Genomic DNA, 17448 nt, shown 5'->3' with positions numbered 1-17448 from the left:
GATGACTTCACAAAATATCGGTGGCGCAACTCCTACAATGAAGGAAAAGGACGAGACAGGACAGGGCGCCAGTCTAGCAACAATTTTTTTATTGTAAGATAACCGACCCAGCCTCTAGAAAGCTGGCAGAATGCAAGACAGAACACTGCCATTCTTTCGCGGCATGCGTCATAGGCGTGGTGTACATGTCGCTACTGACATGTGGCAAGAAATACATCGGCCAAATGGGCCGTTGTATCAATGATCGACTGCGCGAGCACGAACAAAACGTAGCTCAATTCAAAGATGGGCACCTGTCCACACAATGCAATGGCTGTGGTTGTTCACCTATGTATTCAAGATGCATCTTATTCAGCCGCCACAAAGTTAAGTGTACTCGCGAAATCATCGAAGCAAAGACCATAATCATCCAAGGGGATAATTGTGTCGGCTCACCGTCGTTAATGTTATCAGAGAAAGAAAGGCTGTTCTAGAATTCGTCAATGCACTGAAAGTGTCAGGTGGCCAAGGATGTAAATATGAAAAGCGGATTTTAAATGAAAACTAGTTGCTAGTCTAGTGCCCTATCCTATCTCCTCCTTCTCTTTGCTTGTCTAGCTATGAATTTCCAACTCACCTAAGAAGCAGCACTCTTGATGGCTTCATTTGTTTCTGTGAGACGCTTTTATGTTTCTTGTTAAACAATGCGTATTTTACAGTATTAGAAGGGGACTTTAACATTGATATTGCCACAAGCGGGAAACGAGGTTGAGCCATGCCAATGCGAGTATGTGCCATTTTGTGAAAAAGTAGAGGACTGTTTGTTGTGCTCGTAGTCTAACGTTCAGTTCGGCGCGACGTCCAGGGCTGCTGCTCCTGTAAAAAGACGTTGTGGTATTTTTGTTTTTTCAGCTACTTTTTCAGATTGGCTTCATTTTCATTTTAGTTTCATTTAAGTATCCTGCCGCCCGGTTCTTGGCCCATCCCCCTTTGTGGGTAAGCACCATTCATCAGAGATCATCAGCATCAGCATCAGATCGCACCACATACAAATTGATATTTCAACAAGCGCAAATAAGACTCACACCTCGTGGACGAAGCTGGACTTGATTTTTAACTGTTGGACAGCACGGTCAAGTGGTGAAAATCTGACTATAACAGGGTGCAGCCTATCAGAAGCTTAACTTGTAAATATATTCAATGACCACTTAGTCAAAATTACACATAAATATATGCCTAGTGGCTTCAATCATATCCAAATCTATCCTCCTTATTTTTTGAACCTGTATTGGACGAAGAAGTTTATTACGTTTTCTCGCAATTTAAAAACGCTTCATCTGTCATGTTGATTGATTGATAATTGATATGTGAAGTTTAACGTTCCAAAACACCATAAGGTTATGCAAGACGCCGTAGTGGAAAGCTCCAGAAATTTCGGCCACCTGGGGTTCTTTAGTGTGCACCGAAATCTGAGCACACGAGCCTACAGCATTTCCACCTCCATCGGCAATGCAGCCGCTGCAGCTGAGATTAAATCCCGCGACGTGCGGGTCAGCAGCCGAGCCACTAGGCCACGGCGGCGGGGTCTTGTGATGTTGTTGGTGTGCAGATTAGGCCCATTAAATATGGTTTAGCTACCTATTCTTTTCACATTACTCACGTAATCAATCTTTGTTTTTAAAGTGCAAGGTTTCCCGAAAAAATGCAGATAGCAAAAGGTAATGTTTTGTTAAAAAGGAGACAAAAATGATGTTAAAGTCTACAGACCCATATCTATTCTGTCGGTGTTTTCGAAAAGGTTATAAAAGCTTATACATCGTCAACTGTACCAGTTTGTAGAAAAACACATTTTGATTTTTCCAACTCAGTTTGGTGTCAGGAAACACTGATATACGGAAATTGCGCTATTAAAACAAAAGGAATTCATGTTATCTGAGTTGGAAAACAAACAAGCAGTTCTCGGTATGTTAATTCAGTAAGCCATTCAACAACATTCAGCATTCCACGTTGTTTAAAAGTTGCAATGCTATGGAATTCCTGGTCAAGAACGAGGCGTAATAAAAAGTTACCTTAAATATTGCAAACATGTGGTTTAACTATATAGATAGTTCTCAGAGCTGAGGCCTAACTAAGGGAAACATCCTTGGACCCCTTCTTTTTGTAGCCTACATAAATGATTTTGTTCGTATTTATCCAGATTCTAAATACGTCTTATATGCAAATGACGTCAGCTGGTATCTTTCAGCTGAAGGTAGTATCGCGCTTGAAGAAAAATGACCCAGTTTCTTGGGAAACTTAAGCTCTGGTCATGCTGTAATATTTTAAACATAAACACCAGTGAAGCAAAGGCGGTACAATTTTGATTTAAAAATAAGCCTCCTAATCAAAACGCGCATCTTACTTATCACGATACTCATATACAGCTAGTAAATCGTTCAAAAAGCCTTGGAGTTACAATTTCGAGCAACATGCTTTGGAACGAACACATTGACAGTGGGCTGGGTCAGTTATCTCGCTAGTGGATATGGTGTACAGTAGCAAACCTTTTCTACCGTTCAAGGTAAAGTTCTTACTTTACAAATCACTACAACTAATGGGAACTTGCTAAAAGTGTATCTGATAAAAACGAAGTATATTAGAATAATTTGCACATTGTCGTATGATGGTCCCACAAGCGAATCGTTTCAACAGGCTGGAATACTACTCGTACATCGTCTCTACGTTATCAAAATAGCAATGGCAAGCAGGCGTGAATTCTAAAAGAGTCGACGTTTCTTGTACGACCTCTCAAATTTGCAGCAAAATACTACGTTGTTCGAGACACGAAGTAAAGAAACTTGAAAAATAAAATCTTCGAGAACAAACTATTCCTCAGGTAAGTTATCCTACATAGTTCCAACGTTACTTAATAAATATGTTAAAGCTGGCACAGATTTATTACACTGCACACAGACTCGATTACGCGGTACACATGTTAAGTTTTTAATTTTTCTTTCCAGTTGCTATAATGTTATCAGTGTTGCTATTTTTATTTTTGGAATATGAACCTAATTTGTTTATTTGCTTTTTTGTTGTTTTTTAGTTCGTAATTTTGACTTTTTGCCAATGCTGTCGTGCTACAAGGTGGCTGTGGGCCTTTGTCAAGCTGCCTTTTTAGGAGAGCAGCTTTTACCTGCAGCTGTTCATTATCAAACTATTGAGAAAAACTAAACATTATTATTATATAATTACTTCTATTGCGTGAACGTAGCCTTGAGCAAGAAGTTAAGAGGGGAGCTTGAGATGTGCGTGAAGTCGAATGGTGCAACGTCCAAATAAAGGGCAAGGAGAGCAGAAGCATGTTCCCATCCACAAGCAAACATCCGCACCACCCTCGAATAGTGACTAAATAAAAGAGTACGAAGATTTGCCTTCGTGAACCTAGCAAATCAAACTCAATAATACCTGTGGCTTAGCGCCCCAAAACTACGATACGATTACGAGAGACGCGGTAGTGGAAAGTGGCGAAAATTTCAACAACCTAGTTTTATTCGCCGTGTACCGAAATTTATTTACACGGGCCTCAAACATTTTCGCCTCGATTAAAAAGGCAGCTGCCACTGCCGGGACCTTCGCGTTAGCGGTCGAGTGTCATAACCAAAGTGGGGAGGGGGGGGCAGCACATTACGTAATAAAAGAGCATTTTACAAACCACTGAATGGCTAATCATCTATATTTGTGGCCGAAAAGTAAAGAACCACTTGGTTCAATGTTAGTCTGAACAACTAAACTGAAGGGCGTTAATAACGCGAAACTTCATGAGTTTCGGAATACGCTATCAAATATTGGGAATGTTTGTGTTATGTTGACTTAGTGTGTAGGCCCTGTAAAGTGAAGAGTGATGAAGGCTTTGCTTACCATAATCGCAATACCGGTAAATTCTCGTGGAATTCAGGAACGTCCAATCGAAGAGGGTAATTGATCGACAATAAGGCAGCACTACGCAGCCGCTCCCTTGTGCTGCTAGGCAAGCCTCACTGTCACCGCGTTAGGAAGACAAAAGCATTACGGATTTGCACGCTTCCTGTATCAGTTAACAAACCGCATGCTCCGTGACTTGACAGATCTGATTCTTTTTTCCGAGATACGAAGCTCTTGTGAAAAGAAATAGCGCCTCGCGCTTTCGATAAGCCACAGCGTATACCCAAATGAAGTTCGCGATGTTATTCGTAGCTACCTAAGTTACCTAAATGTTATCCTATGGCCTTTTCAGTTGAAACTCGCCTTGTTTGCAAATAGTGTGTGTCAGCGCATTTGTAGAGCATGAATTGCATAACATCGTAGTCATGGCCTCGCAAATTGCTCTTCTATTTTCTCAGATTGGCCAGACCTTAACAGCTTCTTTTTGTTAGTTCGTCCCGCAGGTCGCGGGTTCAAATCCCGGCTGCGGCGGCTGCATTTCCGATGGAGGCAGAAATGTCGTAGGCCCGTGTGCTCAGATTTGGGTGCACGTTAAAGAACCCCAGGTAGTCAAAATTTCCGGAGCCCTCTACTACGGCGTCTCTCATAATCATATGGTGGTTTTGCGACGTTAAACCCCACAAATCAATCAATTGTTAGTTCGTCGATAGGGGACAGATTTTTGAAAGCAGTTCACTTGTTGTCTAGTTTGAGAGCAAAGTGTTGTTGTTATTTTATTATTATTATTATTATTATTAATATTAGTAGTAGTAGTAGTAGTAGTAGTAGTAGTAGTAGGAGGAGGAGGAGTAGCAGTAGTAGTAGTAGTAGTAAATCTGATCCCGTCCACCGATGAGGCTGGATGTTTCAAAAGAACTTGTTCTTGGGCAAGTTGGTGCTTACTCGGTGCAGATGACTGAGGCACAAAAAAAATTGCGCGAAACGGGGAAAGCAGAGGAGAGGAAAAAACAGCGCCAACTACCAACTGTCTAATGACCGTGAGAAGATCCATAAAGCTGAATTCCAGGGAAATGCGGTTTTTTGATAGATTATTGCCTTAACCATGACACCTTCCGATATTTGTTGGCTGTGCACGCATGCGCGGAATTGTTTTCTTTTTTTCCTATCCGTTTGTTAGACTGTCATCAAACAGTTGTTAGTTGGCGCTGTACTTTTCTCTCCATTGCAATTTCCGTTTCACGAAGTCACAGGCATTGACTGATTTTAATGTTTCCCATGAGACGGTTGCAACTGCTGTAGACGACAATACAGTGTGACTATAAACGGTAGAAAAAAAAGGGTTAACGATCTTCCAAATGTACAGTAATACCTATCTATCACGCATCAATCACTAATTCGCGTGGAACACGGGAAAATCGAGCTACAAGCCCAGCTTGACGAGGCTGAAGAACGGTCTAGATGTGATAATGTGCTATTTTATGGCTTACCTGACGTGTCAGACGAGAAAGCGCGCCAGTCTAAAAAAAATTATCACGATGGTCCGTGACAGGTTGGATGTTCGCTTATCCCCCATAGACGGAGCCCGAGTAAACAGAATAGGCAGATACTTGGCATGTGAAAATAGACCGCTCATTGCTAAATGTTCGAATTCCAAGTAAAAAATGCTACTACTGTCTGAGAAATCTAACTTACGGGGTTGTGGCGTCGGCATTTGTGAACACTTTTCTGCGTCAACTCTTCAGGCTTGTGAAAAGCTGAGAGACTTCGGAATGGGTTAAAAACGCCGTTTACATTGCTGTACAAAAGATTATATGCAGAGAATAAGTGCTTTGTGTGATGCCCGCGCCAACACTTTCTGCGAGGCACATTCCCCATCATTTGCGGTTGCTTCTACTTCAAGAGCGACCAGATCAGGTCATCCATATTCTAACACTGGCGAGGAGAGATAGAGAGGTGGTGGCTCATCATGACCATCAGTGCTTTCAAGCCTTTATTCTAACATTCGCAGCCTTATGCCGAAAAGAGACCATCTAAGTGATTTATTTATTGACACGGATGCAAATATAAATATATCATCTCAAACCTGGCTTTTCAGTGCCACAACAACTTTCACTGTACTTCGATGTGAACGCTCTGAAAAAGGGGGTGGTGGGGTCCTCATTGTTGTGAATGAATGTTTTGGATGTACACTTCCGAAAACCCCTTGTAGATTAGAAGTAGTCTGGTTCTACGAGACGACTTTTTTTCAAAAGATGGTTTTCGGCATTTGCTATGGCCCGCCTGATTCCAGCGGCTCTTTCTGCGAGAAATTTCATGATTTTGTGGGTCATATTTTGGCACTATCTTCAGGTATTCCTCTTTTCCTTCTAAGAGATTTTAATTTTACGTTGATCCAATGGTCTCATTCATGCCCGTTTAGAGAGCCTGCTTCAGCTGACACTAGTTATTTTCTAACCACTTGTTTGGAATAAAATATATCACAATCAGTAAGTGTGCCTACCCGCGTTACTTCCAGCACATCACACTGACTAGATTTGATACTCACGTCATCACCAGATATTACATATGAAATAACTCACTTACCCGGATTCAGTGACGAAGACATGCTACATTTTTCAATTTCTGTACCGAAGATTAAAAAAAGCAATCGCTTTAAACTAATTAGGTATTATAGTAAAGCCAACTTTGACACTATCAACGCCGAGCTTTCCCCCTTTCTCGACAGCTTTTGTCTTTCTTACAAAAGTTCGTTGGTCGAGGAAATATGGGCATGTTTCATATACGAAGCACTGCATGTATTAAAAAAGGATTCCCCTGTAAGGAAACTTTATCATTCATCTAACGTGTCATGGTATACAAGGCACCTCAACTTGCTGTCTAACAAAAAGAAAAATAGGCTCTTTTGTGCCGCGAAGAAATCATCATCTGCTGATAAGTGGTACATTTTCACCACCCAGCGCTTCAGAAGAATCAAAGTTCAAATTTTATAAAATTATACTTCCGTCATTGCTTCAAAGCAACCCAAAACGCTTTTGAAACGTCGTGAAACTGAACCGGGATAATAAAACTATAACTCTTACTGATGAATCAGGTGAGACAATCACAAGCAGCCAGTGCGCTTCCACACCCGAAGTATCTTTTGCAGTTCATTTTGTTATATTCACCCTAGCAACTGTACACGTTTCACTGTGCCTAGCTACGTTTCAATGGAACCCACTTTACTTGACTCGTCTGGTATCAGCTTCATCATTAACAATTTAAAGCGAGCATCCTCTTGTGGTGCCCCTGGCATTACGTCCATATTTTTACAGACTACCACCGAATATAGTTCTATTGTGCTAAACTTTAGTTTCACAAACTCACTGAACAGTATTTTCTTCACTAAATACTAGAAAACAGGCAAGATGATTTCACATTAAAAAACCGGTGAGAAACAGAACCCTCAAAACTATAGACCTTTTTCATTGATTTCATTTCCTTGTAAAATGTATGAACGTGTCATTTTCTCCCATCTAACCATTTTTTAGAATCGAATAAGTTTTTTCATTGCAGTCAGCATGAGTTCTGTAGGTTTTTCTCATAAAAAACGCAACTAGCAATATTTTGCAATGATCTTCACGCATTTCTAGACGACAGATTTACAGTAGACTGCATATTTTTAGATATCGCAAAGGAGTTTTGACGGAGTCAGGCACCACATACTTCTATTAAAAGTCAGTCAGTTAAACCATAATCTTTACGTTTTCAATTGGATTCTGGAGTTTCTATTAACAGAGCGAAACATGTCAGCATTAATGATAAGAAGTCTTATGAAGTAACGGTTGTCTCAGGCGTACTTCCGGGCTCTGTTTTAGCACCATTACTTATTTATTATACATCAATATACATCATAACCAAATTACAAGTTCTATTTGTTTTCTCGTCAAGGATTCTGTTATATATAGCAAAATTCAAAGGCATAAAGATACTTCGACCCTTCAGAGTGATCTTATAACAATTCATTATGGTGTAAGCTCCGGGCAATGGACCTTAAAACGTCTAAATGCAAAACCTTGAAAATTTTCCTTGATAATCCAGCATGCCTTACATACATACCTAATAATACTTCACTTGATCAAGTGATATTGAATAAATAACTCGGTGTGCATGTTACTAACAATCTCTCATGGAAAAGTAACACAGAATACATTATATCCAAGGCTAACCGCACACTTCGTTATTTAAAACGAATTTGTTCTCTAGCTCCCCCGGAACCAAAACAACAGCACCACGTTATTTATGTTATAGATGTAACCTTGAATACGGATGCTCGATATGGGATTATGGTCATCCTAGTCTGACAAACGCGATTGAAAATGTACAATATCAAGCGGCCGCTTCATCCTCCACAACCACTATTGAACTGCTAGCTTCACTAACATCAAACAAACAGTTGGCATTCCCTTTTTTATTCTCGCAGGAGGTTATCCCGTCTTTGCTTTTTCATAAAATGTATTAACCTAACAATGAGATGAAGTCCCGGCACATCGCGCCCGCATCCTATATCTCCCCACGTGTCGATCACCCTTTCAAAGTTCACATACCTTCACAGCGCACATTTACCTACTCATATTCATTCCTGTGAAAAACTTGTCTAGAGTGCAATCACCTGCCTGCGTCTCTAGTCGCTATCAGAGATACAAACTGTTTCCGCAAAGCGTTAACAAACACGCTATAAAGCTGCATCACGCTCAAAACTGCAAATAAAACACATTGCAATCACAATTTATTGTTTTTTTACCACCTATATTACAGCAAAAGCACTTTTGAGATCACATTTTGGGTCACGCGCAGCTGCATGTTGTCCGCCGCGGCCGCTAGTGTCTGTAACCACATCGCGCGAAATTCGAAAAAAAAAACCTTGCACCATAGACACAGTGGGGTTTGAACCCGAGTCCAATAAGTAGCCGCCCAATATTCTACCAATGAGTTACGCCGGTGCTTGTAACTTGTTAAACTTGCCTTAGACAGGCGTGACCTTGCACCAATGGCACAGTGGGGCTCGGATTCAGGTCCGCTGGGTGCCAGCCCAGGATTCTACGCTAAGCAAAACCGATGCTTGTGAGTTGTCAAACTTGCCTTAGGCAGGCTTGATGTCGGGAAAGCAATCGCGTTAATACAATTTATAAGCGTTTTAGAACAGCAAAAAAACAACCAGTCGCCGCACAATGTGATTAGCGTAACGAGTAGGCTGTCCGATGCTCCAACCAGTTAAAAACCTTTTTTTTGCTTCCCTATAACATTGGCGCATACCTACTTCAGCCTTAATTCCTTGTCATTGTCAGCCGCTGCATGGACCATTGCCAAAAATTTCTTGCAAGTGTTTAGCGAATACAACGCTTCTCAGAAGAATGACGCCAAATAGCGTAGCGAACGCCGGCCTACTATGCAAGAGCCTAATATTATTGGCCTAGTGGGCACCAAGCAAGTGTGCTTGCCGTAGTTGCCCAATGAGTGTTTTGAACGGGCTCTAAAAGGCCACTCTTCTAGGTTTTGCTGTAACTGTGGGGCGCCTACAGCACAGGACTGGAGTTTAAATTGCGAAACATTTCTTAGCGAACTTCAATGGCCTAGTGGGCACCAAGCAAGTGTGCTTGCCGTAGTAACCCAATTAGTGTTTTGAACAGGCTCTAAAAGGCCACTCTTGTAGCATTTGCTGTGACTGTGGTGCGCCTACCACACAGTACTGGAAAGTTAGGAAATTTAAATGCGAAGCATTTCTTAGGGAACTACGGTGACTTTGAGTGTAGCTATCTATCTATCAATCAAAGCCAGTCAATCATCAAGCAATATCAATCAATATCAAGCCAATCAATGAGCTAGCAGTGAGAGGGAAAGTACAGGAATTCAGAGTCTCGCTTCAGAACAGCTACTCGGCTCTTAGTAAGGAAACCAACCTCAGCTTAGACACAATGAATCATAATCTGGCGAGTATCATTACGGAGTGTGCAGTGGAAGTTGGTGGCCTGGTAGTTAGACAGGACACTGGCAAGCTTTTCCAGGAAACAAAGAATCTCATTAAGAAGCATCAAACCATGATAGTCTCAAGTACAACAGAAAAGTGGAACTGGCAGAGCTTTCGAAGTTGATTAATAGGCGTAAGGTATGCGATGTAAGAAGATAACATGGAGAGAATCGAACACGCTACGAAAAACGGAGGAAGCGTCAAAGCAGTGAAGAGTAAACTTGGAACAGGCCAAAATCGGATGTATGCACTAAGGGATAAAGAAGGCAAAATAACTCCTAATATGGATAGGATAGTTGAAACAGCGGAGGAGTTTTACAGAGATCTGTACAGTAGCCGGGACGACCACGACCTTACTACTATAAGAATTAGCATCAACCCAGATGACACCCCTCCAGTAATGATAGAAGAAGTAAGAAAAGCTGTGGAGAGCGTGGAAAGAGGCAAATCTGTTCGTGAGGATCAGGTAACATAAGATCTGCTTAAAGATAGAGGACAGATTGTGTTAGAAAAACTAGCCACCCTGTTTACGGGGTGTCTCCTGGCGGGAAGAGTACCAGAGTCTTGGAAGAACGCTAACATCATATTAATACATATGAAAGTAGATGACAGGGAATTGAAGAATTATAGGCCGATCAGCTTGCTCTCCGTAGTATACAAGCCATTAACAAAGGTAATTGCTAACACATTTAGGGAAACATTACAATACAATCAACCAAAGCAACAAGCAGGATTTCAAACAGGCTACTCAATAATCGACCACATTCATACTATCAATCAGGTATTAGAGAAATGCTCAGAATATAATGAACCACTATAAATTGCCTTCATAGATTACGAGAAGGCGTTTGATTCAGTAGAAATATCAGCCGTCGTGCAGACACTGCGGTATCAGGGCGTCGATTAAGTATATATAAACATCCTGGAATATATCTACAGGGGATCAACTGCTACCATAGTACTTCATAAAGAAAGCAACAGAATACCAATCAAGAAGGGTATGAGCCAGGGGCACACAATCACCCGATTGCTATTTACCGTGTGCTTACAGGAGCTGTTCAGAAGCCTTGAATGGGAACAGTTAGGGATAAGAGGTAATGAAGAGCACCTTAGTAACCTGCGCTTCGCCGATGACATTGCATTGCTGAGTAACTCGGGGGACGAATTGCAACTCATGATTACGGAGTTAGACAAGAAGAGCAGAAAGGTGGGTCTTAAAATTAATCTGCAGAAAACAAAAGTAATGCACAACAACCTCGAAAAAGATCAGCGCTTCGATATAGGTAATTGTCCACTTGGAGTTGTAAAATACTATGTATACTTAGGGCAGGAAATAACCACGGAGCCGAACCACAAGATTGAAGTAACTAGAAGAATAAGAATAGGGTGGAGCATATTTGGCAAGCACTCTCAAATTACGAAAGGTAGATTGCCACTAGCCCTCAAGAGGGAGGTATATAACAACTGTATCTTGCCGGTACTTAGCTACGGAACAGAAGCCTGGAGACTTACAAAGATGGTTCAGCTTAAATTGAGGACAACGCAGTGAGCAATGGAAAGGAAAATGGTAGGTGTGACCTTAAGAGACAAGAAGAGAGCAGATTGGATTAGGGAACAAACGGGTGTTAAGGATAATATAATTGAACTCAAGAAGAGGAATTGGACATGGGCCGGGCATGCAGCGCGTAGACAGGATAACCGCTGGCCATTAAGGGTAACTAACTGGATTCCCAGAGAAGGCAAGCGAATTAGGGTGAGACAGAAGGTTAGGTGGGCAGATCAGAATAAGAAGTTTGCGGGTATGAACTGGCAGCAGCAAGCACAGGACCAAGTTAACTGGCGGAACATGGGAGAGGCCTTTGTCCTGCAGTGGACGTAGTCAGGCTGATGATGATGATGATGATCTATCTATCAATCTTTCTGTGTATTCGCCGACAACTTCTAGCTCTCCTGTCTGTATCGATAATGGTATATACCAAACTTGGTTTGGCAAAACTGTCTCACGAGTATAATTGACTAGTCATAACGTGGCTATCATGATATGTACGTCATGAATGTCATGATTTATATTTCATGGTCTTGCTGATCTTGGGGTGGTTTCATTCGCATGACATGTTGCAAAATTAGAATGGTATGACATGACTGCATGGCGAACAAAAGTGACAGACCCTAACGTAAAAATCATGACATGCATGTCATGTAGGTCATGTGTCATGGCTATGCACCACGCTCATGGTATGCTTGGAGTCGTTTCACTAGCTTCACCTATACTAAATTTGTTGTTATGGGAGGTGAAAGGTTGACGAAGCTATGTTACTGGTGCAAACATGATAATCATGAGATGCATTTCATATAGAAACTTGACTACATGCCACACTCATGATCTGCTCGCGGCCGTTTCGCTTTTTGCACATACACCAAATTTGGTATTACGGGACGTCAATGGATGACAAAGGTCTGGTGAAACGTGATAGTCATGAGAGGCGTGTCATGTTAGAAGATGACTACATGCCAAGCTCATGATGCGCTCGCGCCCGTTTCGCTAGCTTCACTGTGCCAAATTTGGAATTACCGGATGTGAACCAATGACAAATGTAAATGACACGTCTAAACATGATAATCATAATATGCGTGTCATGCAACACCATGACTACATGCCACACTCATAATGCGCTCGCGGCCATTTCTCTAGCTTCCCATATGTCAAATTCTGTATTACGTTACGTGAATAGATGGCGAAAGTTTGTGAATGGTGCAAACATGATAATCATGATATGCGTGTCATGTAGGAACATGACTATGTGTCACACTCAAGGCGAAAAAACACTTCGACGTGACTTGGCGCGCGTGCGCGCCGGTATTTGTTTCCTCGCATCACGCCGCCGATGTCACGCCAGGCGCCCATCGGCCTTGCATATTATCGCAGGCGCACGCCACGCTGAGTTGCTTTGACACATGCACGTTTGAGTGCGCCCGGCGTCCTTCTGTCATGAAGCTAAGCAGACGCAGTGCTGTGTAGGTAACGTCGTCGGTGCGAAATGCACCATGTCGCATTTCGCGCCGGTTGCAGCTGGGCCTCGCCAACAGACGCTGGCCGCGCCTAGTATCAGACCACAGGCGGCCATGATGAGAGTGTCAGGCTATAGAGTTCTCGCGTTTTGCTAGCGTAGCGGCGCTGCGCCCAGAGTGCGCGCGCGTCAACGTTATGTGCGCTCGCCGCCGTTTCGCTAGCTTCACATATACCAAGTTTGGTATTACGGGACGTGAATATACGATGAAGGTACGTGTTACCTTCAAACATGATATTCATAATATTCTTGTCATGTAAAACATGACCACATGCTACGCTCAAAGCGTGTTCGAAACCGTTTTGCTAGCTGTACATGTACCAAATTTGGTATCAGTTGACGTCAATAGATGATGAAGGCAAATGACACGTCCCAACAGGATAAACATAACATGGAAGTCATGTACGGCATAATTTACCTTCGCCTTGTAATTTTGTGCTGATTTTAAAGAGGCATATCAACCTTCCTCATTCGTGCATCGCATATCAATGATTAACGCTGTACGTGGGATCTGGCCATTTTTGTCGCAGTGGTCTTTATCTTATTTTTTACTTGCATTGTTACTATGCACTGATGTACTTTTGTAACTCGATAAACTTACTTTTTTTGTGTATCATTCTTTTTCACGCCTCTATTTTAAAAGGCCCCTCCGCGATGCTCTAGTGGCTAAAGTACTCGGGTCCTGACCCGCACGTCGTGGGTTCAAACCCCGGTTGCAGCGGCTGCATTTCCGATAAAAGCAGAAATGCTGTACGCCCGTGTGCTCATACTTGGGTGCACGTGAAAGAACACCAGGTGGTCAAAATTTCCGGAGCCCTCTACTACGGCGTCTCTCATTATGTTATGATGGCTTTGTGACGTTAAAGCACACATATCTATGCATGATCTATTTTGAAAGGGTATGAGTTGATCATTTTGGGGCAGTAGGCACTGCCATTCACCGTGAGCGCGACGTCTAAATGTATTTTTGCGCCATATTTTTTGTTAGTACTTGTATAACTTATTTTATTCGTTTCGTTTCGTGCTCTCTTTCATAGCGTCACAATTTTTTTTTCTAAGAACCATTTTTTCAGTAAGTTTCTTTTTCCGTGTATTTAAAAACCTATGAATGAACACGTGTTTTTTGTGCCTCAGTCATCTGCACCAAATAGGCTCTACGTTTGCCCGCTCAGTGCAATTACAGCGGCTGTTTCGCCATTGTAGTCTATTATGCTGATGACAATGAGGTGGACTGCGGCCAGCATCCCTTCGCATTGGACAAAGCAACGCGATCCGACACCACAACAAAGAAAATTCAGCACTACACCAAGCGAAAGTGCCGCGGTAACGCTGTTAGGCGGATCTATTTTTTTTTTACCAGCGCTGCCAGCACATGGACCGTTTTGTAGAGTTGCGAAGGCAAACTAATCAGGCAGGCTCTTAGCATACTGCCTCAGAGTAACATTCACTTCATAGGTCAATTGTACTTCAAGCTCTTATCCTCGTCACGCACAAGATTTTGCAAAGCATCTTTGTTATATGGTAACCAAGCTGGCAGCTGATTAATTAGTGACGAACCAATCTTAATAGCATATATATATATATATATATATATATATATATATATATATATATATATATATATATATATATATATATATATATATATAAAGGGATCCCCACAAAGGGAACGGGAGGATAGACGCCTTTTACGCGTGTGCTCTCGTGATACTCAGTCACGCGGGGTGCAGGCCATATCGCAGCACTTCGCGCACAAGTTGAGTGAAATCACCTAACGTACGGATGAGTGGGGGAACTTCTCCTTCAGCACTCTTGGTTATCTGGTTATCGTTATGTGTCTGTCTAGAATATATATATATATATATATATATATATTGTCACAGGTAATGGGTATGAGCCATCAACTGTAGGCGGAATCCCTTTGAAGTGAAGAAAGAAGAGGGCTTTTGCGTCCTGGTCTGAGGGCAAGCAAGACGTCATTTCGTCGCTGTCTGTTATTACGTTCGCGGCACTGGTGGAGGTGCTGGGTAAATGCGCCTTGGCTGCAGATTTTCAGCTGACACACCAAGCTACTTGGAGACAGCTACAGCTCCCACGGCAAGAAGCAGTCGCCGCCTGCGAGGACTATCTCCCGAGTACGGTCCCCTCTCTCAAGACGAGATGGCAACTTCTACTAACAACCAGGCGAGTCAAACCAACGACGCCTATTCTTTTCTCCCGCATGTTTTTCATGCGCCGCAAACACCACGCTCATTTCATGGAGATATTTATGAAGATGTTGACGACTGGCTTGACCACTTCAATCGAGTTGCCAACATCAACGAATGGGATGAAGCTCGCAAGCTGCGGAGAGTTTACTTTGCATTAGAAGACTCTGCCAAAACGTGGTACGAGAATCACGAGGGTTCCTTTGCGACTTGGCATGAGTTCAGCCGACAGTTTCGTGATGCGTACCGCAGCACTGAAAGGAAAGAAAGAGCAGAGCAGGCTATCTCGTCTCGGAACCAACGACCCAACGAGAGAGTTTCGATGTTTGTCGAGGACATGCTGCGACTCTTCAAGCGTGCTGACCCTGCAATGTCCGAGGAAAAGAAGGTGCGGCATTTAATGCGTGGGGTAAAAGAGCAGCTCTTCGCCGGACTCGTGCGCAATCCACCGACGACTGTGGCAGAGTTCATAAATGAGGCAACCACAATGGAGCGTACTCTCCAGTATAGGTCGTCACAGTATGAACGCCACGACGTGACCCCTGCTGCATGCTTTATCGGGGCTGACAGCGAGAGGCATGCCCTCGCTGAGTTCATAAGAAGCGTCGTGCGGGACGAGCTGCGCCAACTCCAAGCAGCGGGACCCCAACCACCCGTAAGTGCTTTCACAGACTTAATCCGAAATGAGATCCGACAGGTGGTCACCCCACTCGCGCCAACAAGGCCTAAGGCCCCTGTACTGACTTATGCGGCGGCTCTGCGATCTCCTGCACCACATGGCCCTGATCCCACCATGGAGAGAATGGATCAGGCTAGCCATCGATTCCAGGGCACCTCTTCGACTCCACCACCCGCCTCAAGGTTTCCGAGTGCACCAACTTATCGTTCGTCTGGATCGCGGCTGAACGCCACAAAGGCCAGCGTGTGGCGTACGTCCGATAACCGACCCCTCTGCTACCACTGTGGCGAAGCGGGTCACGTCTACCGTAACTGCCAGTACCGCCAACTTGGTCTCCGTGGCTTTCACCCTGATGCTCGGTGCCCGCGTTACGGTGAGCGTCCCCGCGACATTGAAGCGTACCTTACGGGCCAGCAAGCTCCTCGCCTTGGTCAACGCCCCATTTCAAGATCACCATCACCTCGCCGCCCCACATCACCTAGCGTTCCCTCGTCATCTTTTGCTCCTTTCAGAGGCCGGTCACCGAGTCCCCACAGGGGAAACTAGAAACCGCGGCTCCTGGGGGTGAAGCCGCGTCCAAACGAACTGTCAAAGAGCCTCCTTCGACGCAAAGATCCGACGAAGACCGTTCTGACTTTCCAGTCGTTTCCGAAAGTCATAAGACTGTTTCCGCCGACATCACCGTACACGTCGATAATCACGTCGTCACTGCCCTCGTCGACACCGGCGCCGATTATTCAGTTATGAGCAGCACCCTAGCATCCAAACTGAGGAAGGTAACTACCCCTTGGCAAGGACCACCGTTGCGCACGGCAGGGGGCCACCTCGTCACGCCTACTGGAATGTGCACAGCCCGTGTTCGAGTCCATGCTTCGACGTTCACAGGGTCTTTCCTCGTATTACCTGTGTGCTCCCGTCCACTCATTCTGGGGCTGGACTTTCTTCGCGAACACGGCGCAATTATTGACCTACGAGACTTGCAGGTGTCGTTCTAGGACCCGTTCCATCCTGAACCGGAAAACGCCCGCTCATCGAAGGCTGCCCTACGTGTATCCTCCGAATCTGTTACTCTGCCTCCCCGCAGCAGCCTTTTTATCAACGTTGAATGTGACCAAGACGTCTCCGATGCTGTAATTGCAGAAGAAAATTTGTCCCTACTTTTTGCACAACAAATCTGCGTTGCCCGAGGTATTTTTCAGTCCAGCAGAAAGCAGGCTTGTCTATTCGTCACGAATTTCAGCGAGGAGTATCGCCATCTTACCAAACACACTGCGATCGCATACCTTGAGGATATTGCCGACGTCCCTGGTCCCTCAAAATTATCTGCTCTTTCGTCGTGCGACGATTCCGCCATGACATTTGCAAGCACTCTGGACGTAAACCAGGGTCTACCGTCTGCACAACGGGAACGTCTTTTGAAGCTACTCGGCTCATTTCGGGACTGCTTCGCTACGACTTCGAAAGTTAACCAAACACCGCTTGCCAAGCATCGTATCATCACCGAGCCTACCGAGCGACCCATTCGACAGCATGCCTACAGTGTCTCGCAAAAAGAACAAGACGTTATACGCCAACAGGTCCAGCAGATGCTCAAGGACGATGTCATCCAGC

General features: G+C 43.8%; 1 protein-coding gene across 1 annotated transcript in view; it reads right to left on the bottom strand.

Moving 5' to 3' along the window:
• Positions 1–17448, bottom strand: part of LOC119174058 (putative acyl-CoA synthetase YngI) — a 584783-nt gene that overhangs the window by 95660 nt on the left and 471675 nt on the right. The window lies entirely within an intron of this gene.

The sequence above is a fragment of the Rhipicephalus microplus genome, chromosome 5, assembly GCF_043290135.1.
Source record: "Rhipicephalus microplus isolate Deutch F79 chromosome 5, USDA_Rmic, whole genome shotgun sequence".
Lineage (NCBI taxonomy): Eukaryota > Metazoa > Arthropoda > Arachnida > Ixodida > Ixodidae > Rhipicephalus > Rhipicephalus microplus.
This window is presented reverse-complemented; position numbering and strand designations above follow the sequence as displayed.